This window comes from Pinus tabuliformis, chromosome X, assembly GCF_031772625.1.
Source record: "Pinus tabuliformis cultivar Carrire ecotype Pingquan chromosome X, CPIR1, whole genome shotgun sequence".
Classification (NCBI taxonomy): Eukaryota; Viridiplantae; Streptophyta; class Pinopsida; order Pinales; family Pinaceae; genus Pinus; species Pinus tabuliformis.
Genome location: NC_142308.1, coordinates 1,311,590,425 through 1,311,617,189, shown reverse-complemented (window position 1 = coordinate 1,311,617,189; position 26,765 = coordinate 1,311,590,425). Strand labels below are relative to the sequence as shown.

At 41.2% G+C, this 26,765-nt stretch overlaps 1 pseudogene; it reads left to right on the top strand.

Moving 5' to 3' along the window:
* Positions 1–26,338, top strand: part of LOC149144917 (protein NRT1/ PTR FAMILY 5.10 pseudogene) — a 34,938-nt pseudogene extending 8,600 nt beyond the window's left edge.
* The last annotated feature ends 427 nt before the right edge of the window (positions 26,339–26,765 follow it).

The following is a 26,765-nucleotide window of genomic DNA, read 5'->3' as shown; positions in this document are numbered from 1 at the left end:
ACACTTCATCAAGATGTCAGAAGATATGTCAGCCAGTGTGACCAATGCCAAAGAATGGGGAAACCGACCCAAAGGGATGAGATGCCTCTCCAACCTCAAGTGACTCTTGAGCCATTTGAGAAGTGGGGCATGGACTTTGTGGGCCCAATCAACCCTTCTTCAAGGCAAAGGTCTTACATCATTGTGTGTACTGACTATTTGACAAAGTGGGCAGAGACTAAAGCAATCAAAGCAGCAACAGAAGAAGAGGTGGTCGAGTTCCTAAGAGAAAACATCTTCTATAAGTTTGGCTATCCAAGAGAGCTGGTCACCGATCAAGGGAGCCAGTTCACATCCAACCTGGTTGAAGATCTACTAGCTCATCACAAGATCAAGCATAGGACTTCCACCCCTATCACCCTCAAGCAAATGGGTAGGTGGAAGTCACCAATAGAGCATTAGAAGGGATCTTGACTAAGGTGGTGAGCAGCAGCAGAAAGGACTGGGCAGATCGCCTGGTTGAAGCCACATGGGCTTACAACACCACTTGGAAGACCACCACCGGCTTCACACCTTATGAGCTGGTCTATGGGAAGAAAGCTTTGCTATCCATTGAGTTTGAATACAACACTTTGAGGATGGCAGCTCAGCTAGACCTAGATCTCAGCCATGCACAGCAAGAAAGGTTATTGCAGCTGAATGGATTGGATGAGCACCGAATGCAGGCCCTCCTTCACTCAAAAGTGGTTCAACTTGAGAGAAAGGTGTGGCATGACCAACATCTCCATGACAAGCAATTTCAGCCGGGAGATTGGGCTTTGTTGTATGACTCCAGATACAAAGATTTCAAGGGGAAGCTGAGAACCAGATGGCTAGGACCATATGCAGTGGAAAAATGCCATGATAATGGATCTGTCCTTATTCGAACCATTGATGAGGAAGCCATTCCCATGCTTGTCAATGGGCATCGATTGAAGATCTACATGAGACCTCTCTCAAGACAAGGGTTCATCAAAACTATGGAGAAATCTGTATTGGTCATAGAGAAGGGTTCTGCCTCTGCTTTTGGCATACCCTGAAGGATTTAAAATATATATATATATGTAATAATAATAATAATAATAATAAATATCCTTGGGTGAAAACCTCTCTGAGGCGCCCAAGGCATGTGGTAGGGGTGAAAACCTCATTGAGGCGCCCCTATTGTCTTTCAAAAAAAAAAAAAAGGAAAAGGTTTGAAAAAGATCCTTGAGTGAAAACCTCTCTGAGGCGCTCAGGGCAGATGGCACGGGTGAAAACCTCTTTGAGGCGCCCCTGTTATCTTTCAAAAAAAGAGAGAAAAAAAGAAAAAAAAGAGAAAAAACAATAAGCAAAATATGGTAAAATTGCATGCAGGTTGCAGATTTTCTATGGAGGAGAGGAAGCCTCTCAACTCAAAGCCAAGGGTCCTTATCATGCTGTCAAGGGACCTCACCAGCACCTCCTCCAAGGATACCCATGTTTTTTCAAGGTATGTGCAATTTTATCATGGTTTGAATCTTCTACAGGAAGATGCAGTCTTTCTACAGGAAGACGCGGATTTTCTACAAGAAAGTGCAGACTTTCTACAGGAAGCCCGAACTTTCTACAGGAAGCTCTGTGTTCTACAGGAAACTTCCTGTAGAAGTTTGGAACGGCCCAGAATTCATTTTAAAAGGAGATCTAGCAACTGAGGATCGGTTTGGACGCATGCAAGCCTCTGTTGGCACCCTTGCACATTACTGTTACCTTGCTCCACCATCCTTGTCGACATGCAATCAAGTTCCCTGCACCAGCAAAGCAGATCGATGAGTTCTCGCGGGAAAAGTCATTTTCAAAGATAAACAAGTGCTGAGATCTCATACCACGAGCATCAGAAGCTCCGGGAGCGTGATCGAAAGGCCAGATCCTCCTTCGTGCAGCATGCACCCAAGGAGGAAGAACTGTTACGAGACACCCCGCGGGAATCCTGTAACAGTTGAACCTGCTAGAGTGGATACCATTCACAGCACCGCCATCTGCAATGAAACGCGGGCGCATGCAACCAAAGCATCCACTCCATCATCGGCAGCCTGTAACCATGAGCCTCCGGGTCTGTGTAAGTTCGCATGCAGCAGGTAGATCCACTCACCATCGTCCAAAAACTGGAAAAATCGTGTGCAGCCACGCAGGTAAGTGTCTCGACCCTTCCTTCCATCAAATCGCATGAATTTTACTTTGAATTGTTTGCACAGCGTAAAAGTGAATGGTTGAGCGGCCGTATGGCCAGTCGACTGGCCACATCGGCTAGTTATGGTATAGTTGGATGTTTGGGTGGCGGCCACGACAAAGAGAATGAGCAGCACGCACGTGAGAACACTCCCGTCGGAAGCAATGAGTTTAACAGAAAGAGGTGGCGGCAGATCTGTGGGAATGGATGCGGCAGCAAGTGAATACGCAGGCAAATGATGGATGACGTCGCCCAACGGTCCGGCGGGGACAACTCACCCCCCGCGCCACAGATTGCGCCGATTCAAAATCTAATCGGCTAGATTGTGCGCATGCATTTATCAACCACCACTTCAAACTCGAGTGGCTATTCTGATCTCTTCTGCACTTTGATACGCCGAGCTTTTGGCTACCAGAACACCGGTGAAGCACACCTCGAGCGCAGGCCAACTACAGTCCTCCCCGAAATTTGCGCACTGCTCCTACAGGAACACAGTTTCTACAGGAACACAGTCTCTACAGGGATGCAGTTCTACAGGAAGGCGGGTTCCCCATGTAAAAAAAAGAGTGGCAGAAAAAGGTAACCCTGAAACTCTTCATGCAATTGGTTTTCAAAGGTGGCAGGATCATCGTCCACAGTCTGGTCATAAAGATATCGGTGAAATTGTTGTTTGCTGTGCCTATACTGTCGTTCTACAGGATGTCAGTGTAATTAGACTGTGTTGAATTTTGTGGATTATGTGCATGCTCTGTCTCAATAGACCAAATCTCTTTCGCATTTGCCACCTTTAGTTAAAACAACCGTGTTCATCATGCTGGGTGGGTTTATTAGACGGGAACCCACTGATTCAACCAAGTTAAGGGAAAACCAGGAGGTGGTAGAACTCTTCACACGAGCACAATGGATGTCTTTTTGTGATAAGCTGCAGGGTTACGATGATGAAGTGGCCGAAGAATTCTTGCAGGTTCTGAGGCCGAAATCCAAGACACTGGCCACAGTGAACTTCAGAGGTCTAAGCCTCAAGCTCACCCCGCAATATATCAGTCGGATCACTGAACTTCCGATGGGTTTGCCATGGGATAAGGAAGAAAGAAAGTTGAGCCAGCAATCCAAGAAGGAATTCTTTCCACCTGAGGAGGAATTCTCGGAGGACAAAAATGGGGTGCGAAGAACGAGTCTGTTGCCACCATGGAATGAAGTCAGTTTGCAAATCATGAAATATATAACTTGTGAAGGCCGTTTTAGCATCGTGTATGCATATCACTTTCGATTGCTCACTGAATTAAGGCACCAGATTGATCTTCCTGTAGAACAAAAACTGAGCATCCCTTATTTCCTGTTGCAGTCTCTAATGGAGTGTGCCACAAAGCTAAAAGAGGGCATACCAGATCAGATAGCCCACCATGGGTTGATCAAGCTTCTTGTGGAGGATGCGCTGCATTCATATAAGGTTCCCCTCTCATGGGAATCCTTCCGGAATTTGACAAGAGATGGAGACATTAAAATGTTGATTGAAGAAACGGGTTCTTCCAGCAGTGAGGAACAAGAAGCAGTGGCGGAGGGAAAGAGAGGAAAAGGCCAGAAGACCCCGACCACAGTGCAGAAGAAAGAACAAAAGAAGAAGCATGAGGAAAAGGATGACAAAGAAACAGGTTACACACCTATCTTGTCAGCAAGAGAAAAGAGGTTGAAGAGCAGAATGGACAAAGCTGAGGTGGTCCACGTCAGCCCAAGTACCTCATCAGCACCTGCAACCAAAGCAAAAAGCAAAACTCAGGCAGCTAAGCAAGCAAAGTTGGAGACACCTGTGTCTACAGGAAAGCAGAAACAGGCCTCTACAGGAAGCCCGAAGACAGAGAAAGGGTCTTCTACAGGAAGCCCGAAAATTACCAAAACAGGGGCTTCTACAGGAAGCCCCGAAAAGGTGAAACCCAAAGAGAAGAAGGTGGATATTCTGGCACGGGAGGTAGCAGCTGTATTAGCTGGCCTCAGCACGCCACCTAAGCCAAAAGAAAAGAGGAAGAGGGAGACCCCTCAAAACTTTAAAGCTCGAAGAAGTGTTAGGATAAAGACGGGCAAGCCACAGCCTCAGTCCAGCAACCCGATTGTCATCGAAGATACACCTGCTTCTCCCAAGGAAAAGTCACCCTCCAGGATCACAGTCACCTACGAGAAGGGGAGTCCAAAGAAAAATACGTGGCAAGAAAGGTTAGACCTGTTGACTGAAAAAACTCGGCTACAGGAAGCTGCAAATGTTCTACAGGACACTCTGGCCCGGCTACAGGAAACGGAAAAGAGGAAAGGAGAAGGACCCTCATCACCACCAAGGGAGGGTGAGGTAGAACCGCCTGAAGAGATAGAAAGAGAACATATACCAGAACCTAGCCCTTCGCCTAATCTGAGTTCATACTACACCTTTTTAGAGGCGGGCAAAATCATACCGCAGAAATTTACTGTGCCTCTATTTTTTGCACTAGAGGAAGAAAGAGTCCGTTCCCACACATGGATGCAGATCGCCAAATCAAAGGGTGTGGCGGACATAGGCCCTTTACAAGAGCAACTCAAGGAGGTCAGGAGTGAATTCACCATGGCTAAACATGTGGCTAATTGCCAACGTGTGCTTCTACAGGAAGAAAATCAGAAGCTGAGATTGCAGCTACAGGAACTAAGGGCAGGGGCAGGAACATCCTCCAAAGACATCACAAAAGAACAACAAAGCAAAAAGGAGCTAACCACCGGTCTTGAAGAGCCAATGACACTTCTACAGGAAGCAGAACAGCAAACAAAAATTGAAGTGCAAGCTCTAAAAGGACAGCTGCAACAAAAGGAAGCACAATTGGCCTGCATGGCCAGTTGGGCCATGGAGGCAATACAGTGCAGACCACCTGCAAAATCCTATGGATTGTACTTAAAAGATCAATGGTTGCAATTCCAAATAAACACCTTGGCACAATGAGGTATTTCACATATCCAAAACCCACAACAATTTTATGAATTGTGCAGTACTAGTTCGTCAGAAGACAAAGCCAAATTAGCAGAGTTTTACCTCCACAATTTGGCTTTGCCTAATGAAGTCTCCTGGGATCCCAATATTGCCTTGGGTGATATGCAATTGATGGCGTTCGCTTCATGGTTAAACCATGAGGATCAAAGAGAAGCTGAAGCAAAATCGGTCATGAACCGAGAAGTGAGCGAGCCACTGTTCATTCGATCAGAACCAGAGGATCCGGTGGCACTCATCTCAGCCCACCAACAGTTGGCTACTGATCCCACAGCTTCCTTGAGATTTATGGACCAACAGGCACAAGCCATAGCTCACTTTGAAGACATGGAAAGGTTGTTAGGAGAAAGTGCTGCCCAAGCATGTGCACGCAGATGGAGTACCTTGGCACACAGCTTGAAAATCCGAGAGTACCATACCCCCATTCGGATGAGGGAAGCTTTGGCAAGGGTTGACCTTTACAAGAAATCCATGCAAAGCCTCCAGGCCAGCTGGATTGGCCTTAAACTCAGCCCACCACTGCTGCTAGGGTTGACTGAAGGAAATACAGAGGAGGATGACAGTCAACAATGGGAAGAAGTGAACAGGAAAGTAGGGTTTCATATCAACAGAGAGGACACTACCACAGAGCCTTGGGATGTAAGGGAAGCAGTGAAAGCAATGAAGGATGAAGATTTGGACTAAGTTGCTCAAGGATGAGCAAATAGTTTAGCTGGGGGGTGATGATGAGCCCCAATTTTTGGTACAATTTGGGCTCATATTGGCCTACTTACCTTGTTCAACCATTCATCTTTTATTGCTTATGCATTCATTTCTTGGTTTATTCGTGTTGTTTGTAGGAAGAAGGGTAGGCATTCTATCTACGTGACTAATACATGATGATTTCAGGTTTTTGGCATTAAAAGGGAGAAAAGACCACGAAAAAGGAGACAAGGAGACAGTAAGGTGGCACTGCTGGTTTTTAGGAGAGGATGTCCATAGTCTTGGGGACCTTCCTCGTGATTCCCACCATAGCTCCGAGCTCCAACCAATCTCCCCACCGAGCTTAGAGGCAGCCAACCGTTCTACAGGAACAGCACTTACAACTGTTCTACAGGATCAGCAGTTTAACCTTCAGTTGGACAGCCGAGCTCCACAAATCAAGGAAACCTGTTGGATTATCATTTTGCATAAATACTGAGGCCATAGCCTTTGATAGAAGTTTTTTGAACTTTTGCATTACTATTGTAATTTCGAAGTACGAGCTACAGCTCGGTGTTGGTTCTTTTTGTAAGCCAGTTTTGGCATGACATCAGATTTTTGGTTATGAATAAAGGCAGGCAGATTTTGATCTCATTCTGAGTTTCTAAGGGAGCTATAGCTCTCAGGTTAGGGCCCAACCTGAGAGCAATAGACCTCCTCTGTGTTGTAATGTTATTTTCCTTTCGTTCCAGCACTTCGTTTCTTTACTTTGACATGCAATTCGAATTTACAGTCTGCTGATTTAGTTTTTATGAGATTGAATAGGATTAGTTTATGGTGAATTTGCTTCCAGTTGCTTAGGTTAGAAGAGGATAGTTATAATTCATTGGAGCTCCAGAAAAAGGTTGAAAGGACCTCACTGCCATCTCTGTTAGGGATTGGGGTGTAATCTGAACCAACCACCAAAACCAAACGCAGTTCTTTTCACGTCCATGCAAGCTGCAACAGTTACTTTAGTCGTAGATCCATCCATGCACTTTGGTCTTGATCATTACTTCTTCATTCCACTTCCATGCACGATTTTCTTTCACAAATTGCACTGTTGTTCATTGGTTCAAAATAGCATAGTTAACGTAGGTTAAAGAGTTCTCGTTTTTGGTGACCTTCAAAGACAATTTGTTTCATCTACACTGCTCCACACCATTCCATTACCTTCCTCTTCTTGCCAACCACACCTAAAGCCACTCAACCGACCTCTGTTCAGCTCGTTTACCTTCCAGCTCTTCCATTACTCATGTAGCTCCATTTACCTAACCTTTCGTTGATCCCATCCTTCCAGCCATCAACCCACTGCATGCACTCTTTCTCCATCTGACTTCTCTGCTCCTGAGCCATCACCAGTTCCATCTCCATCTCACCTATCCTCCCATACCACTCCATCACTTCACCATCTCCCAAAACTCCCACGGTCGAACATCCTGTAGAATTTCACAGACTTCCTGTAGAATTCCTTAGTTTCCTGTAGGATCCCCTGCAGACTTCCTGTAGAAGCCTGCAAACTCGGTTGCTGAGCATCCGAACGTGGTAGAATTCTGTGGACTGATGCTAGAGATCCTCTAGGGCCTCTCCTAGCCCCCCTGACCTTGCCCATGCTTTCCTTCCATTCGAACCGCTCCTGCACAGTCAAACCCTAATCAAAAGCATCATCACAATAAATCCAACCACTTAATGAAAAAATACAAAAACATGTCTTTTCAGATGCAAGTAGCTTAGATGCATGTATTTCAGCTCACTGCAAGTAATGGCATCATTGGTAGAAGTTTCATTCACAGTTTTGCATTGTAAGGGCCTAGCTAATCAAATTAGGGTTTACTAGGGTTTTCATGCTTTGTTGGCTTGCAGTTCATTTTTGCAAAATAGATTAATTTCCTTTAAGATAGCCTTCGTCCATCATTTAGCAAGCTTCTTCTGAGAGCATATAGAAGTTGGCTTGAGCCCTAGCGGACTTGTGCCAGCTGACCAAGTGACAGTTGCGACAAGAGCTAGTACTTGTGCATACAGCACCGTCGCTTCCAAGTTTGTACGAACTACCGGGTTGATAACATTAGAGATAGGAAGCTCCAGGAGTTGTAGCATTATTGCTACAATACTGGAGCCCACCAATGATGTCATCCTTTTTCAACTTATATTTAAAGTCCTTGTTATTGTTTTAACCCAAGTATCCCAAAGGTACACAATATTTCTTCTCATCACTATACGTTTAATCATTTTACATATAATTACGCTATCTTCATTGTTAACCATTGAATTGATAATTGTTGAACGGTTAAAGAACAATGTGTAGTCCACATTACTGAAACTGCCTGGAGATTGCAAGATTACTTCCACAATTGCTGAAACAGTAGGAACGACGTGCAAATCTCGTGGTTGAACAGTTGTGATTTGCAATCTAGATTTGACAGCAACAAAAGAAGATCACTGAAGGAGCTGCTACACTGGATGTAACGATCATGATCTAAAGACAGTATTTTTGTAACAACATTTTTTTAAAGGGAAAACTGACTTCCCTATTTTTGTATAAAGGGTTAAAATTGGAGTTACAATGTAATCTATTGTAATAGATGTCTCCTCTTTAAAAATATGAGACATCTACATTAGAAGGGGACGAACAGACTACAGGAAAAGGCTTAGTTGAAGGAACAGAACTGGAATCCTTTTTTTTTCTGTAACATGATATATTGATGGATGAATAAAATCTCGTTCTGAACATTTCTTTCTAGTTCTCGTCTCCTGGGGAATCTTTTGAGAAGGAAAAGGCCCACCTTCATCACAAGATTCACCCATTATATTTCTATAGTGTGTTAAGTGTGTCTTTCATTCATGCTTTGTTAACAGTATTATTTACTAAATATCATTTTTGCATTATTGTTGAAACTCTATTTTCTTTCCAATTGATTGCTGCAGTGTTTATTTTATCCACAGTTAATTCATGTGTGTTGCATTGGCAATTGAGTTTACAGAGTGAGTTGGCATCTTGATAATCAGAAACAGGTGCTGAAGATTCCCGCTCTGGGAATAGGGTCCTGTCCTCTGTTACAGCATAGCCAAAGCTTTCCTTTGCAGGTTGATTCTTTAGATTACTCCTTTAATGAAATTAAGCATTCTTTGGTAGATGTCTGCAATAGATTGTTTTTCCTGTAACTCAGAGTGGAGCTTTAGTTTGGTTAAGCAAGGTGTGACTAGTCTTTACTACAACTTTTATTGCTTTTAAGATTGAGTACATATAGTACGTAGTTGCCTTTGAAATAACAGACTTCCCTGGGTTGACAATTTATGTAGCACTTGGTTGTTTGAATTAATAAGTAATTAAAGTGACCAACAGATTGCATATAAACATAGAAAACTATGAAAGTAAAATAGATAGGTGTTTTAAAAAATTTTACAAAATTTGTGTCCAAGACACGTTCGGTCATCTAACCCAAAAAACTCAAAATGCATGAAAAACATCCTAAGTAGATCTAGTGGTGCTCATGGTAACAGGTCACAGCCTGTGTTATCATGTGCAAAAGCCTCGCCCAATGGCTAGGAACACCAATAGTGTGGTGTTGTAGCCTCATAGGTAACTCCTCAATCCAGACATCCGGAATACCAAGGGTTAATCCCTCTATGTGATCCTGTAACTCTGCTAAGGTCTCGGCCAAATCTAAGTCCTGAAGAATTGCTCTCCCAATGTTTCTTTGTGCTGGACCACCTACAACCTGTTGGTGCCCCACAGGTCAAACAGTACCCACATCTGCATGCATAAGAATGATTTTAATTTAGTCTTGGAAACATTAAAAACACAAAAAAAAATAGTAGAAACTTGAAAAATCAAAAAACACTTTTGGTTAAATAATTTACCCATAGCACCCCATTGTGCTCCAACTAGTAGAATCAAATCTGGATCTCCACGGAAATCCATCCCTGAGTATGGATGCTCCTCGATGACAATATGTTGTCGCTCAAGACAACTAAAGAATCCAGTGGAAAAAATAATTTTTGACTGACCCACATGTCGAGCCATCAATTCGACCCACCTCTGCATACTTGGATCTCTAGGACCAGCTACACCCAGTGATGCATGAAGTGGTTGCATCAATGAGATTCTTTCTAAGGTAAAAGCAATTAAGATCAAACCATAGCAGAAATTATTTATCTGACCACTTTTTACCTTGGTCAGTTGTTCTTTCAGTGAAGAAAGCACAACCTCGCACCAGTTGAAAACTTTTGGCTCTAGACACTCCAGTGCATACTGCATATAAGATATGTTCGACAGATGTAGTGTCACACTGCCAACCAATTTTTCGATTGTGAAGAGGATCATTCTCAAAGGAAAATTACCTACATCCCTGATGTTTATTTTCCCATCCTTGCTAGGCTGTGTACCTGGCCGACAAAACTATCTAATATAATCTCTCACTGATTCACCTCCACAGGCAAATCTAGAAAGTGAGATGGGGGCACCTCACCTCGACAGTCCGGTAAGAAAGTAAATATCATCAATGGTAATAGGGACCATCTTGTCCCTAATGTGAAAAGTCTGATCTGTCAGATCCCATGCATGAACAAGGAACTACAGTAGTTCTATTTTTTGCCTCATTCCGGACAACTTGAAGTATTTGAGTAACCCACAGTTTTTTAGGGCCTCAACTATACCCAAATTGTTTAGGGAAACCATGTCTTGTTCTTCGTGCTCTCTTTCTCACCATGTAATCGACATTCTGATCCGATGAAATCCTGAAACACAATCATAAGCTTAGTTAGGATCCTTTCCATGCAAAAAATAGGACAAATTTTGGAGCAAACAACTAAATCAAACTTGGGAAACTCGCCCAGTGCAGCCCAGGCACAAAGACAGTGCGTTACAGAGCATGCGACCTTCTATCTGGGTGCTCTTCAGTGCAGTTTTCGGTGTGAAGGCCTGCGTTGATCCCAGGGCAAAAAAATTAAACCCCAAGGGGCCCAAAAAACCCTAAAATTTGCATGAAATGACAAAAGAATGACCTAAAAAATAAAGAAGAGAGATTTAGTTCCTACCTGGTCTGGACGGCTTGAGAAATGTTCCACAGAATCTCTCGCAATCAGCTGATGAAGTTCAAGGTAAAAACTAGCTCAGAGCACAAAACTAAATGGTAAGTTCCAAATGGTAAAAATGTCATGGTAAAAACTTGTTTTATGTTTATTTCATGTTCATTAATCAAGTAAACATTAGTATTTGCCTATTTTTTCCTATGAAACAGGTATTTTTTAATCCATTTGGTGGTGTTTTGAGCAGGTTTTGCAACTGACTTACAGAATTTGACGTGCTCGATTGTAAATTGTACCTTTGACCACAGAGCACACTTTTATCTCTTTTTCAAGCTCTGTTAAAAATGAAAAAGGAACCCCCTTGGAGTCCTCTTTAAGCTCTTTTCAGACTCTCTAAACATGAAAAGATTGTCGAGCGCTTGTCCTTTCCAGCTCGTTAACGGATTGGAAACGATATCTCTCTTGTATTATTTTATGCTTTTCCAGGCTTGAGAGATTAATTTAGGAAAAAGAACTTGTGGAGTTTTCTTTTTGTCCCTTTTCAAACTCTCTAAACATGAAAAGGATTGAGTTATCTTTGTCATTAAACTCGTTAAAACATCAAATGGCGACAAACTTGTCCATCTAGATAAAACTGAGTTTCACCTTCGCTAGACTCATTAAAACATCATATAGCGATGGATTCACCCGAAGGGTGGAATTATACAACAAGAATATGTTATCCTCCTCAAGCTTGATAAAAATAAAGAGTTACTGGTCAGCAATGACTGGGGAAAATGGGAAAATGAGGAAAACCACTTGATGCTAGCAGGTCGCTCTTGAACATGACACTTGCACTCCATCACCGTGACTATCTGGGTTTGGTTATTAGCTCAATGGTTATCACACCATTGGTCTATCATACCATCCATCACTTTGTTTTGGGTCAATGCTACCAATTCATTTTAAGCGTCGCTAGCATGTTCAAGAGAAGTCATTCAGTCAAAATTCATCCTTTGCGATACCATAAACCTTCATTTACATGACCGTCATTCCCGAACCTTGTGTCGTCAATCAAATTCCATCTCAAAAATCACTACACTCGTTTCGTGTTGTTGATTTGGGATACATCAAGGCCCTCCTGCGACGAGTCACTTCTTGTTGACATCAACACATTATCCAAGAAGTTGACTTAGAAACGCCCTTCTAGTACCTTGAGGCTTGCATGCATCAATGGTAGGTTTCTCACTTCCGGTGATACGTTGACATCAATGGCCTTTGACCGAAATACTTTGTATGGTATTCGACATCAAATCATCAATTCACACCATGCAGAATGTACTGCAGTACCTTGAGGATCATTATCATTATCAGTGATTTCTCTCACATCTGTTAACAGCTTACATCATTGACTGGTAATCAGATGGTGTCTTCCCATGTTCGACTTCAAATCATATATTCACATGGTTAGATTCATACTTGAGTGAAAAATTGAATGATATAGAAGACCCGGATCTAGTTTCATCCATCTGGACTGCGATTTCAGGAGTACTAAATCATATGTACAATGGCTTTACATTGATGGTCATTCTAATCATGGGTCTATATCTGTAGACGACTATTTATGTACATGTAATGAAAGTTTATAAGCTAAGCATGGGTATGCCTTCCCTCAGTGATTCATGTAAAATCAAATATCATGATATATGTATTGTAATTGATGCAGGTCACCTTCCACTTCGATACCTCCTCATCACATCGTAAAGCATTTCATTTGACATTGGCATTTTTCTGACTTCATGATTTAGGGGGAAGTTGTTACATATCCATTTGGGCACATCAATCCCATCATCTAGATTAGTGTTTTAGGGCTCATCAAACCCTAATTTCAATTGCTTCATGCCCTAAACAAGTCACCCCTTTGAATGCCTCCTTCCCAGACAGTTTCATGACTTGAAGACATCTAGAAATAGCCTCTAGAAGGACCGGCGTAGGTAGGCCCATGTAAGGGTGTGCAGAGTAGTTAAGTCCATGCCAGGGTTCTCTGCAGAGCACTTAGGCTTCCTTTCACCTGCGCTGGGCGAGATTGAGCGAAATTCACATAGGGTTTGGGGAATATTCTTATCTTTTGGAGTCATATAGAAGATTCCCTCACTTATCAACTCCTATGAGCTCAAAAATGGATAAGGAATGAGTTAAGGTACATCCTATCCTCTCATCCCTTCCTCCATGGAACTAATTCTAAGTATGGAAAGCCATTCAATGCCATCATTTATGGAAAAACCTCCTTCATCTTCCTATAAATTGACCACTCATCTAAGTGATCAAGGGCTGGATTATGTTGAATTGTAAGGAGATAATGTTGCTATGAGATTTGGCTTTGAAGCAAGTATTGTAATGCTACATTTTTGTCATGCTTTTGATGTGATGTGGATGGGATCCAAGCTGGAGGAATGGATTTGAATCAGACACCAATGGTTGTAATTCCTTCTTCTATTCAATAAAGTGTTTGAACCTTTCTCCCATATGTTTGTATTGTTTTATAATGCTTATATGTGTGAATTGTATCTGATTCCTTTCACTTATATTCAATAGATATTTTGCTTTGATCTATTCTTTGTTTTTTGTTGTGTTTACAGGTGCTTCTCAATAATATTAAGTATGGGAAGGAGTGACGAGATCAATACAAAGGAGACGAGAGGAAAGCAGACCTACAAGTAGATCTTCTCATCTTCTCATCTTATCTATTGCTTATAGGAAAAGACTAAAAAACTTTAAACTGTTGTTCTACATATGGCTACTTATCTAGGGAATTAGTATTTATCCGTAGATACCAAATTCTCCAAAACAAATAGATTAGGGGCTTGGAGAGCTGTAGAATTGGCTAAGTGTTTTCCAAGAGCTAGCTTGTGAGTTGAGAGAGTTGAGCATACTTGTGCGGAATTGTTCTAGTGATAACAAGTTGTGTATCTTCACTCATACTTCTAATACATGAAATACAGATAGCGGGCTTTTGAGCAGTGTCTTTCCCCATATACATCTTGTGTTATGTGCCATTGATTTTTCTTCCTCTTGTTCATATTGTTCTCATCGATCTATTGGATTTTGTTGGTTGGAAGTAGAAGTATATTCTTGTCCTATGTTTTAGTACATTGCATGAGCTTGTGAATCTACAGGATTTTCTACACACTGCTCTCTAAAACTGCGCAAACATGCACAACTTCCCACCTTGCACTATCTAAAAAAACTTCACAGTCATGTGAGTCAAGCCTCTGATGCCTTGCACTACATTGTTCCAAGAAATTTCTCAGATCTGACTAGTAGGCCCCCCTACTGGCTTGCTCTACTCTGTCCCTGAAAATTGCACATTTTTTATCGGCACTCTCCCTGCTTCCCCACTCTACGCTCATCTCGAAAACTTCATAGTTGTGTCGGGAAGGCCCCTGCTGCCTGTCCAACACTTTCCCTCAAAACTACGTGGTTGTGACGAGCAGCTCCCCGCAGCCCGATCCAGCCTTGATCTAGAAAACTACACAGAAATGTATGCCAATGCCTCCCGCTACCCACTCTCTCTACCTCGGAGAAACTGTGCAAATTACTAGCTAGACCCTGGATGACTTGCCCAGTCCTCATCCTGAAAACTGTACAGAATTTCCCAGCATGTGCTCTCGACACCCTGCCTTATCTTTGTCCCAGGAACTGTGCAGTTCTGCCCAGCTGGGCTCTACCTTGCAGTTGTCATTGTTGTCCTAGATTGCGCAAATCTACCTCCCAGTGACTTTCATGTAGCTCTTCCCGACAGTGCTCCGGAGCCTCTCATACCAACCTGAGTTGTGCTTTACACAGTTTCAGTTCCTTTTCCTCCCTCCTGATCACCTGCACCCGAAATAGAAAACAATGCATCATGCTAGACTAGGAGATTTTTGGATTTGATGTCGTCTTGTCATGAGTGATTGCAGGAACAAGTACATTGATGAAACATGGCACGACGATGAACAGGATGAAGAAGGAGCACATTCTAAAAGACTTTCTCGCAGTTGAATGAACATACAAAGCACATCAAGCAACAAGCAAAAGGGAAACATACACGTGCACCATCAAGCAAAGACCAAGAACATTGAATACCCCACACACTTTTCCATGCACAGGTGAAGACATGATGCACCGAGAGCACACCCATCACTCAACATCATAGCAGCTCGACATGGACACCATAGTCAGCCAGTACATGTCAGCAGTGTCATGTCGAGTTGTTTCATGAGTTGTCTCAGCCACATCACTACTATGGGCCATACTTGTTGTAATCAAATGTAATGCAATTTGAAAGTCCAAGAGATGCACATATGAAGTTGAAGATTCATGTAAGTCAAAAATTCATAGGAAGTCAAATAGTCATGAGGGAAGTAGAAGAGTCACAAGGGTCAAGTATCCCCCTTAGCTATATATACCCCCTTGGCTTCTCCCACATAACCTTGAGAGTCGGTAGTCTAGTCTTTGACGAGCGAGTGGCTCCAATGTCCCACTATTGGGGCTAGTGATGTATGGTGTACATATGTGTCTTGGAACTTTTTCTTAATTCAAAAGCCTGTCTCAGGCTAGCACGTTTCAAGCGTGTTTTGTATCTATTTGTAAGACTATTCTTTAAACATTCATAATGCATGTTTTCTTAACCTGTACTAAGATAGTTGAACTAATTCAATTATTTTAGTACTTACATTGTTGAAGATGTGTTGTATTGTTTATCATTGTTGTCTCGTCCGTGTGAACTAATCCGTCGAACATTAGACAGACCATTCTTGTTTTCCTTGGTTATAACGACCATCACCCCCATGTGGACTACTTCGTTGGATAGTGTACGTGTTTTCCCTTACGCTTTGGTTTTAATGACTTCCGCATCCATTGTGGACTATTCCACTGGATGCTGGACAGACCCTTGTTGTTTTTCACTTGTGTCTCTCCCTAGGTGGTACTACTACCTCTCATCTAGAGGCTCACTTTTACCCTCTCCTCTATAGTAAGAGAACTAGGACACAAAATTACATTACGCTTTCTTCAAGTTACAAGCATAACACTCTCATGTTGAACAATAAGAGCTAAGGAAAATCTCTAAGATAATGGAAACTGAGTCATCGTACTATATGGGACTCCTACACCAAACGGTGTGAGGTCTAGTTGGGACTTCATACCGAGGAGATCCCCTAAATGTTGGCGGGTCCAGCACTGTCAACATTTATGGCACTAGAAGGAGGGTCGCCAGTAGTTTATGGCTGAATGTCCTCTCAACCCCACTTATCTATCATTTGGTCAAGGCAGTAACACGAACTCCCTCTCTCCCACTTGAAACTTTAAAGTTGGTTATGCCTCGCCTCCCAGACCCGAACAGGAAATTTCATATCATCACATCCATGTTGTCTATCCCATCACCTATCAGTTTTCTAAGGCTGTTGGATTGATTCCAGGAGTACACACTCTTCCCTCTTCGCAGAGGAATCAAAAGACTACACCCACAGGAGTGGTAGTCTCATCCATTGAAGAAGCAATCCTCACCACTCTTGAAGAGCTAGAAGAAGTTGTTGAGAACAAAGAGGAATCTCCTGCTTTCTAATAAGGAGAAGAAGTTAACAACTTACTCTTGGGCTTAGGCTCTGGCAAAGGCAACGAAGGGGAAGACTGCGGAGGAGGCGGAGGAGGAGACGAACCAATAGATTCAAAGGTTGAACTATCAGATCAAAAGAAGAGGAGGATGAAGAAGAGGACAATATGGCTGATCAAAATTTGGAATGGATGACATAGGGCCCATTGGCACTCCAGGGTGTCTTGCAAAAGATGCCAAGACACACAGAGAAGTTGTTAATGAAGTATGACCCTGACAGAATAGTGAAGGCAGAAGACCATCTATACACGTTCTACCTACATCTGTTGACACTCGAGGTACGTTATGACGATGTTGCATGTAGATTGTTTCCATGTAACTTGGATGGCAAAGTAGTTGTATGGTACCATAGCCTTCCTATCAACTCCATTCATAACTGGGTATGTTCAAGAGAATTTTCCTTGAGAAGCTTGCTAAGGACAAAACCCCCGCCATGTTGTTGAAAGAGTTGGGTAGTCTCAAGATGGAGCAGAAAGAAAAAGTGAAATATTTTAACCAGAAGTTTAACCGTATCTTGAATAAGTTCACAGCAGACACTAAACCTCATGACTCCATCACAGTTGACTACTGCATGTCTGCACTATTGACCAATATTGCACAGTTCATCAAGCAAGTTACAAAACCAACACTGCTTGAAAATTTCCAAGAGGCAATTGATGTGGAGAAAGACCTGCATGCTACTGGAGTCATTGTAGATGATGAACCAACTAAGGAATCCAAAGACACAGACAGGAGGTTTTATATTGTTGTCAGTAAGGTTAAGGAAAAGGAAGCAAGTGAAATTGAGACCCTTACTCGTCTCATCAAGTCCTTAACAACTGAGGTGTCCAAACTCAAGAAACAGATGACTGAGACAGCTGTGAGAAGCAGACCTCCTAGATTTGCGCACAAGAAGAATGTGTCATTAGGTAGCATCAGTAGTCACCCAGCTAAATCTACGTAGAGCTCCAATATTGTGTTCCAAGAGGACCAAATTTCGAAGGACCACTATAGTACGATCCATGAAGAACGACATCCAGAGAAGTCTTGTCCAGAATGGAACCAAGTTATGAGCACTATGGCTTCAAGGTTGGCTGATCATTTTAAAGCGAGCAGGTTCAACCGAAGGATGAAGATGAATAAGAGGATGCTTCATCTAATGAAGCTCCAATTTCGAGGCATGTAATTAACATGTATCAATGTCTTAATGCTGCCCAGAAGAAAATAACCTTCGAGAAGGCGCCCCCAATGTAGAACAGTCGATATAACTTGAGAAATCAAGGGGCTCCCAGTGTGTTTGAAATACCTAAAGAAAAATTTAGAAAACTTCTCATAACAGTTGATCCACCGGCTTCCTCAACACATAAAACAAAAATCATGTCTGGGAAGACAGCTACAGCAAAAGATACATCCATGAGCAGCAAACTCCAAAACCCTCCATCATACAGTACAAACACAAGTCTCCCCCCAGACACCTCGATGAGTCTCCCTACTTTGGATTACAATATTTTTGAAGGAACGAAGAAGACACATGCAAACATTTCTCTATACGAGCTAACCAAGCTCACAGGTTAGTGGGATATTATTTTGCGTGCACTGGGCAAACCTCCATATACAATCTTTCCTCTTCCAGCAAAGGACCAAGAAAGTATCCCGAATCACTCACATCTGTTCTCAACGTGCTTCGCATGGAAGAAGAAAACTTGCTCTGCCCACCATTTTTCTTATCATTTAAAATATTCAACTTCAATTTCCACAACTGTTTGGTTGACTCTGGAGCATCAACCAATGTCATGCCACTCTCCATCGCTAAACATATCAATGCAAAATGGAGCAATAAAACTGTGCAAATCATCCTACTTGACTAAACATGTGTACCAGCCATTGATGAACTCTGGGAAGTGATCATTCAGTTATCCTCCAACAAACGAGTTCACCAATGCATTAACATTGTGATCGTGGACATCCCAGAAGCATATGGCTTATTGCTCAGTACAGACTGGTCTAGTAAGTTGCAAGTATATTTTGCTACAGACTGGTCACACTTATGGCTTCCGTACCAAGGTAGAAACAAGAAGATCTAGGTGTTTTCAGAGAGATATATGAAACATAACGTTACTCCCTTGAATGGTAAAAATAAATTGTTGGCTTTCACATAACTTCTGTTCGGCAATTTCTTTCTGGAAATGCAACTGGGGCATTATCTGGCATAACCGAGCCCCACCCCACCAGATAGATAGTTGGGTCTCCATCCTTGCCCAATTGACAGAAATGAAACTTGTACAGTAGATTGTAATAGTAGTAGCAGTAGAGTTAGCAGTACTAGTGTGGCAAGCGGTCCTTATACAGATGACTTGTGGACCTTGTATTTCGATGGATCCAAAACATGGGATGGCTCTGGAGTCGGGTGTGTTTTGATAGACCCAAGGCAAAGGAAACACTTAGTCTCAAGCCGCTTGGAGTTTGAGTGCACGAATAATGTTGTCAAATATGAAGCACTAATTTTGGGCTTACTGAAAGCCATCGGCCTCAATGTTGCTATGCTAAAAGTGGTAGGTGATTCAAAGATTGTGGTACATCAGGTATGTAACACCATACACTGTGTTTCACCTCATCTTTAGAGTTACCAACAAGAGGTATGGCATCTTATCTCTAGCTTCCAAGCTTTCAATATCATCTTTTTACCAAGAATGTGTAATGCAGTTGCAGATGCTCTAGAAAATGCAACCGCTAGGATGACACCGCTTAGGGATAGATTTTCTTTTGAATTTTGTATAAGCCAACTATCCCTGACAACATCACTAATTTATTTGTTTTTGATGATGAAGAATAGATACTGCACTTCATGGCCAACATTGATGTCTTCAAGGACACAGCGATATAATGCATGAGCAATCTCTACAAGACACAACTGATGACAGTAAAGGCAACCTCATCCCTAAGGGTTTGATTTCACTCAAGAAGCTATATTACTTGGTGAACCGCTTCAAGGGACCCAGGAACACTAAAACCCACAGTTCCACATTGATGCATGAATAGATTAATTTGGGAATAGACAAAGATCCTAAGTTCATGAATCTTGGCACGTGTATCACACTAGAAGAGTGGAAAATCTTTGTCCGCATGTTTAGACAGTACCGTGATGTATTTGGATGGACATACGATGACTTGAAAATGTATGACACGTGAATAATGTAACACATCATTTTGATCAAAGAAGGGGTCAAGCCATTTCAGCAAAAGCTTAAAAAATTCCATCTGTCACTTAACCCCTCATACAGAAATAATTGACTAAGTTGTTGGATGCTCGGATCATTTACAAGGTTCATCATTCTACTTAGGTTTCAAACCTAGTTCTTGTGAGGAAGAAGTCCAAGGAGATCCGCCTATGCGTAGATTTCTGAAATCTTAATCGTGCCTCGGACAAGGACAACTACCCAATGTCATCTATGGAGCACATCTTGTAGATAGTATCTGGAGCATAAATGTTTTCTCTGCTTGATGGTTTTTCTGGATATAACCAGGTTCTGGTAGCAGAACCTGACAGGCTTAAAACTACATTCCATACCAAGTGGGGTACGTTCACTTATCGAAGAATGCCATTTTGGCTGGTAAACACAAGTGCAACTTTTCAACGCGTTATGGACATCGCCTTCCATGGGCTCATCGGATAGAGCATGGTGGTCTGCCTTAATGACGTAACAATTTTTTTCCAGAAAATGGTTAGACCACCTCTGCCATATTAAGAAGATCTTTGAGCAATGTCTAAAGTACGAGATATCCTTGAATCCTAAGAAAAGCGTCTTTGCAGTGTCTAAGGGGAACCTCCTTGGGTACGTCATTGCCAAGAGTGGGATCAAGGTTGATTCGGACTGAGTTTGGACTATCATGCAGATTCCTCACCCAGTGAACAAGAAATCTATGCAGTCCTTCTTAGTGAAGATCAACTTCCTCTGGAATTTCATCTCAGATTATGCTTAGATTTTTAAGCCTATCCAAGATATGATCAAGAAGGACGCAGTCTACAGTTGGGGAAAGAAGGAAAAGGATGTGTTAACTTGTATCAAGCAGGCAATAGTAGATGCACACGCTCTATACAGACCATATTTCAACAAGGATTTCTTGCTTTATAATTTCTCTTCCGACACTTCACTCGTTACAGTGCTCACTCAGAAGGATGAGCTGAATAATGAACATCTCATCTCCTTCATGAGCACGAGCATGCAGGGACCCGAGCTCAACTATCCCACCGTGGATAAGCAAGCATACACAGTATACAAGGAGGTGAAACACTTCAGACCTTACCTGTTGAAAAACCATTGCATAGTCTTTGTGCCACACCTAGCAGTCAGATCACTGCTTGTTCAGCAAGAGCTGGATGAAAGATGTGTGAACTGGATGACAGGACTACAAGAATATGATCTTGATATCAAGCTAGTTCACACTATCAAGGGTCATGGTCTCTTAATAATTGTAGCATAAGTGGTACATGGACAAGATGAAGAAGAAGGGTTTGTTGGATGAGAGCAAGAAATCGAGATGTATAATGTAGAGCAAGCACAACCCACTTCGCACGGCAACTCTTGGTATGAAGAAGTGCGCCAGTCCCTTGAGCACGACACCATGCCCTCTCACTTTTCCATGTGTTAGAAGAGGTCAGTCTGACTCAAAGCCTTATTTTATGAGTTGGTGCACGGAGTGCTTTACAGAAAGCATAACAATGGAATTTTGCTCTAGTGCCTAGAAGCACAAGACTCAGAGACAGTGTTACATGATTTGCATGACGGACTAGTCGGGTGTCACTTGGTGGGTAACACAAAAATGCATAAATTCATGAGAGTCATTTTCTACTGGCCCACATTGTTCAAGGATGCACACGCTTATGCCCGCAAGTGCCTAGTCCTTTAGCGATGCGTTAGCAAAACTCGAAAGTCAACAACTGATGGGCCTCTGAATTAAACATAAATTAAGGCCCATCTAACCATCCTTCACCACATTAAACCTCTCTTTTTGCATTAAATAATGTATTTTTAACTTTAATATATTCATTAGGAAGGTTTATGAATAATTTCATATTTATGCCTAATATTATTTATTTTTGTGGAATATTATGAGAATATTGGGCAGATTATGAAGATTTGGAGGAGGAGATAGTTTAGGGACTTGCTCCCTATTACAGGAGGATCAATATTAAATAATAAATCAACAAGATATTATATAATTATGGCACAGATTGTGGAACTCCAATGATTGAGAAAATCTAGGAATGTGTTCCCTACTATTTAATGCAGATTCCTAGTATTGGGAACCGGATCCACTAATCAAGGAATTTTGGTGGGGAAAGCTTCCTCCTTTCATGGGTACTAATTCCTAATCATTTTGTATAATTACCAAGTCAAATTTTCCTCTAGAGGGAGATTTTGATTAGTCTTCTTGTGTAGAGAACTCATATTTTTGCAGCTCCATTGTCATTTCTTGCAAGGATGTAATTGTATTGATGAAAATAATGAATATGGATGCCATGTTCAACTTCTAAATCTTGGTCTCCTCCATAGGAATCTTAGTTTCCTTGGGCTTGGCCATCCCAGGAGCCTCAGAGCCCTTTTGTATCATTTGCTTGTCTTCTTTTCACTTCTTATTCGCATGCATCTCGTGTTCTTGTTTCTTCCTATTTTTACATTTAGTATTAATGATTTCTTGTTGTAGTATTGGGTTAAATGGTTAACGTAAGTTCTTTTGCAGGATCACAAGCATCATTTCATCCTTGGAAAATATTTTGAAGTTCATAGTAATCATTGAGCTACTTGGATTAGTTTTCTTATTCCAAAATCTAGATTTCTGGAACTCTTTGTGGCAAAGAACAATGAATTTATTCTATTTTTTAGAGCATGCTAACGAACTTCCATAGAGTTGGTTCCACTTGGATTAGATCACAAAAACATTCTAGTTAATAACAAAAACTACCCCATTGCATTTTCACTTGATTAGGTTATGCATTTAATAGATTTACTAGCTCACTAGTTCTCGAATTTCTGGATTTTACACTAGTAATTTTCCACTATTTTTTAGCATGGGTTAATTGTCTTTCAGTTTTTTATGACAAGTTGCAATTTTCATTCTTGATCTCTTAATTTCTATATTGGTTTCAAAGCACTTCCATTCATGAACTTAGCTATTATATGGCAATAACTTTGTTTTCTTCCATTTAATAAATCTTTCCCATGTATAGATGAATTTGTGTATAGATGCAAACAATAATGTGTGTTGTTGCAGGAGCTTCTACATTGCAGGGAGACCTCATCTCGTTTGCCTCATCCAAGCCTCATCCACCCATGTCACCAAAATCCACTAAAATCTCAATCTGAAATCTTGTTTTATAACCAAAAATTGTCATTTCCATTTAGCAAATCCAACCATCTTGAAGCCCTTGCTTGAGTTCTGGGTAGTTTCCACCACCTCCATGCCTTATTCTTCCATTATCCACATTTCCAAAGCTTCATTCCACCTTATAGACCACTTCCTAAGATTTTGGCCTATTCCTGTAGTAAAACAAGGGATCCTGTAGGAGAACTAGTACATCCTGTAGGAAATCTTGTAGCAGCCTGTTTTGAGCCCGAATTGAGAAAAATCATCACTGAAGCTAGGATTAGGCCCCTACTTGACCTCCATTCCATCAAGACCATTGTAACCCTCTTCCTCCATACCTGTCTCCTCTGCCAAAGAACAAGGAAAGATTAGCATTTGCATTTATGAAACAAAAAGATTAAAAAAAGGAGTTTTTTTATTTCTTAATTAGCACATGCATACAGCAGTTAATACTCTCTAGATCAGATTCCATGCTCAGTTAGTTTAAATCATCACATGTGATAAATAGCGTTAAGCTAGGTTTATTTTACATTTAATTCATCATCTTTATGCAATTAGAATAGGTTTATTTCCTTTTAATTTCTTTCTTGCAATAGGTTAAGATTTCCATTATGAGCATTTCATTTTCTGCAATTAGTTTCGGATTTGACTTCAATACATGCACTCCATTACATCATGACAGCAAAGGAAGGACACATTGTATGCTGCACATATAGTGTCGATACCTCTTAAGTTTTTACGAACCCCGGGTTGATAATTAAAGTCAGTAGCCTTGGGAGTTGCATCATTCTTGTTGCAATACCGAGGCTCATCACTTTTTGGCATCGTTGTCGGGGAGGTGTCAAAGTATGCATTGTTTTCTTCCCTAGTTGATTCATTTCTTTTCACTTTTTGCAAAAACAAAAAATTTGCATTAGGCATATTTCATTTCAAAAATAGAAAAGTGCATTGCATTAGTGTTTTCATTCAATCATAAAAACAAAAAATTCTCCAACACCAACCCACCCCCCATTTGATCACGTGGTGCAGTAAGAGCCACATCACCATCCACTTTTGCAGGTAGAAGAAGAAGAGATGGAAAATAATGTAGAAGAAATGGATGGAGATGATGACAATGAGGAAGATCCTCTCGGATTTCCCATTCAAGATACTAATGGTAGTGTGCACATGAAGAACATCCCTCCATCTTTTCTTCCAAAATTTCATGCTCTAAGGTTAGAGGATCTGGAAGCCTTTCTCTTTTAATTTAAAATCCTTTGTAGATATTATGGTTACTACTAAACACTCAAAAATTGAGATTATTTTCGGCAACATTGAAGGATAGAGCTCTTAAATGGTTCATGAGTTTAGGGACTAATTCAATAAGATCATGGAATGATATGCAAAAAATATAAAGATCATGATCTTAAGGAAGAAATATTTAGAATGAATCAAAGATAAGATGAGAGCCTTAAGGATCTAATAGAGAGGTTCATGTATAATGTTAAGAGGGAAAAACTACATCATTTAAGATCTTACACACTAAAAAAATTCTTACTTAGAACAATTAGGGATGAATGGATTGATCTCCTTGGTCTCATGAGTAGAGGTAATGTATACCAATTATCATTTGAAGAAATTGGTGAAACATGCAAACACATATCAAGAGGAAGGGCAAGAGTAACTCAATCAACATCAAGATCGGTAAGTCAAGCTAAACTTGGAAATTTGCTTCATAACTTTAAAACGGAAATTCTTAGCAATCTAAGTGAACAAGTACAAATGTTAAGAATGCAAGATGAAGAAAAAGAAGATGTTGATATTTGTGTTGTCCATGCAGAATCACATAATGTTAAATAGTGTCCATCATTACCAACGTTGAAGGAAGTTTACCAAGAGGAAAATGGAGCAAGTCAATCACCAAAGCAACTATGTTATGTAGCTCCAAGAGGACATGGTAGCCTATTCAACCTGATATAATGCAAGAGCCTAATTCACAATTTCAATCTTATGTGCATCCATCTCAAAGTAATTGGAACGCACCCTTTCCTTGGCAACATTGGCCATCTCAACCCCAAAACCAATATTGGCAACAAGGTTGGCAAGGAACTTGTTAGACTCCGTCTCATGTCAGAGATTGATTCTTCTTCAAAACCCTGTTTTGAAGAAGAAATCATTAATGTGTTGTTTTAGATTATGTAATTTATCTCCAGCTCTTCAAAAGGGAGCAGCTTCCTCAGCTCCTATCTCTGCAAAAGCGCAAACCTTGTCTGCAAGCATTTGGGCAGACCAGTTTGATGACCGAGACCCAGAGGAAGCACAAGAGTTCATTCTTCAATTGGTGGTACTTTGGAATGTCCAGTGGCTTGGTTGTGTCTATATCTGTCCTCATGTACAGTCAAGAAAATGTTGGATGGGGTTTGGGGTTTTGTATCCCAACCATGGCAATGGCAATAGCACTCTCTGTTTTCATGTGTGGGACAAGGTTGTACAGACATAAACTGCCTGGTGACAGTCCGTTCACTGGAATTGCCCAAGTCTTTGTAGCCAGTATCCGTAAATGGAATGTCTCTGTTCCTTCTCTGGGAGAAAAGAAAATATATGTTATTCAAGAAGAACAGCTTTTAAAGGGTGAAAAGAGTAGAGAGCTTTTGCCTACAAATCAGCTAAGGTTTCTTGACAAGGCAACTGTGGCGGTTGATTTAGATTACAAGCATAAAGACATTAACTGGAGACTATGCACAGTTACACAGGTTGAAGAGGTGAAACTTGTTCTAAGATTGTTACCCATTTGGATGGCTTGTTTGATGTATGGGGTTGTCTTTGCACAATCCCCAACATTCTTGCCTGTGTATGATCGCATCTTTGTTCCAGTGGCTAGAAAAAATAACCAAAAACGAGCGTGGTATAACACTGCTTCAGAGGATAGGTATTGGTATATTTACTTCCATTCTTTCTATGACTGTTGCTGCCTTGACAAGAATGAAAAGGCTCCAAGTGGCAAAGGATAATGGATTGGAAGATATGCCCCATGCCACGATTCCATTGAGCATTTTTTGGTTGCTTCCACAATACATACTCTTTGGTATATCAGATGTTTTTACAATGATTGGACTGCAAGAGTACTTTTATGATCAGATGCCTGACACAATGAGAAGCTTAGGTATCGCTCTCTATTTGAGTGTTTTTGGCATAGGTAGTTTCTTGAGCAGTTTTTTATATTTCTATTCTTGAGGAACTAAGTAGCAGAGGGAAGAAGCAGAGCTGGTTTGCTGACAACCTGAACATAGCTCATTTGGACTACTTTTATTGGTCTCTGGTTGCACTGAGTGCACTATTCCTATGCATCTATGTTGCATTTGCTAGATGCTTCATATATAAGAAAGTAGAAATCGATATTTTCCATGATGATGAAGAAACAACCTAATAGGCAAAGATATCGATTCCTCGATAATTCGATTATGTATTCCCTTGCACTGTTTATGTGGATCGTATTTTCGAAAGAAATGGATCGCACCATAATTCTGACGCATTTTTTGTGGCTTGTGTAACTTGGATTGCACATTGCCATGATTATGAGGCAATATTTTATGTATCTCACTTGCTCCATCTCCGTGGAAGCGATCTGAATTGATGATCATATTTGTATCCAGCTCATTACAGTGGCTTGTTACAATTGGGCACTGCATTCATGGTTATTACTGTGATCGCATGCTCAGAGTCTATAAATTTGTGGTTCTTGCTCGCATCACTCTCTGGTTCGTTGGCATACATTGCGGTATATAACATTGAATAAACAATCGGAGAAGATGTGCAGAGCGATCAACTTGTTTTACCTCCGAATTTCTTAGTTG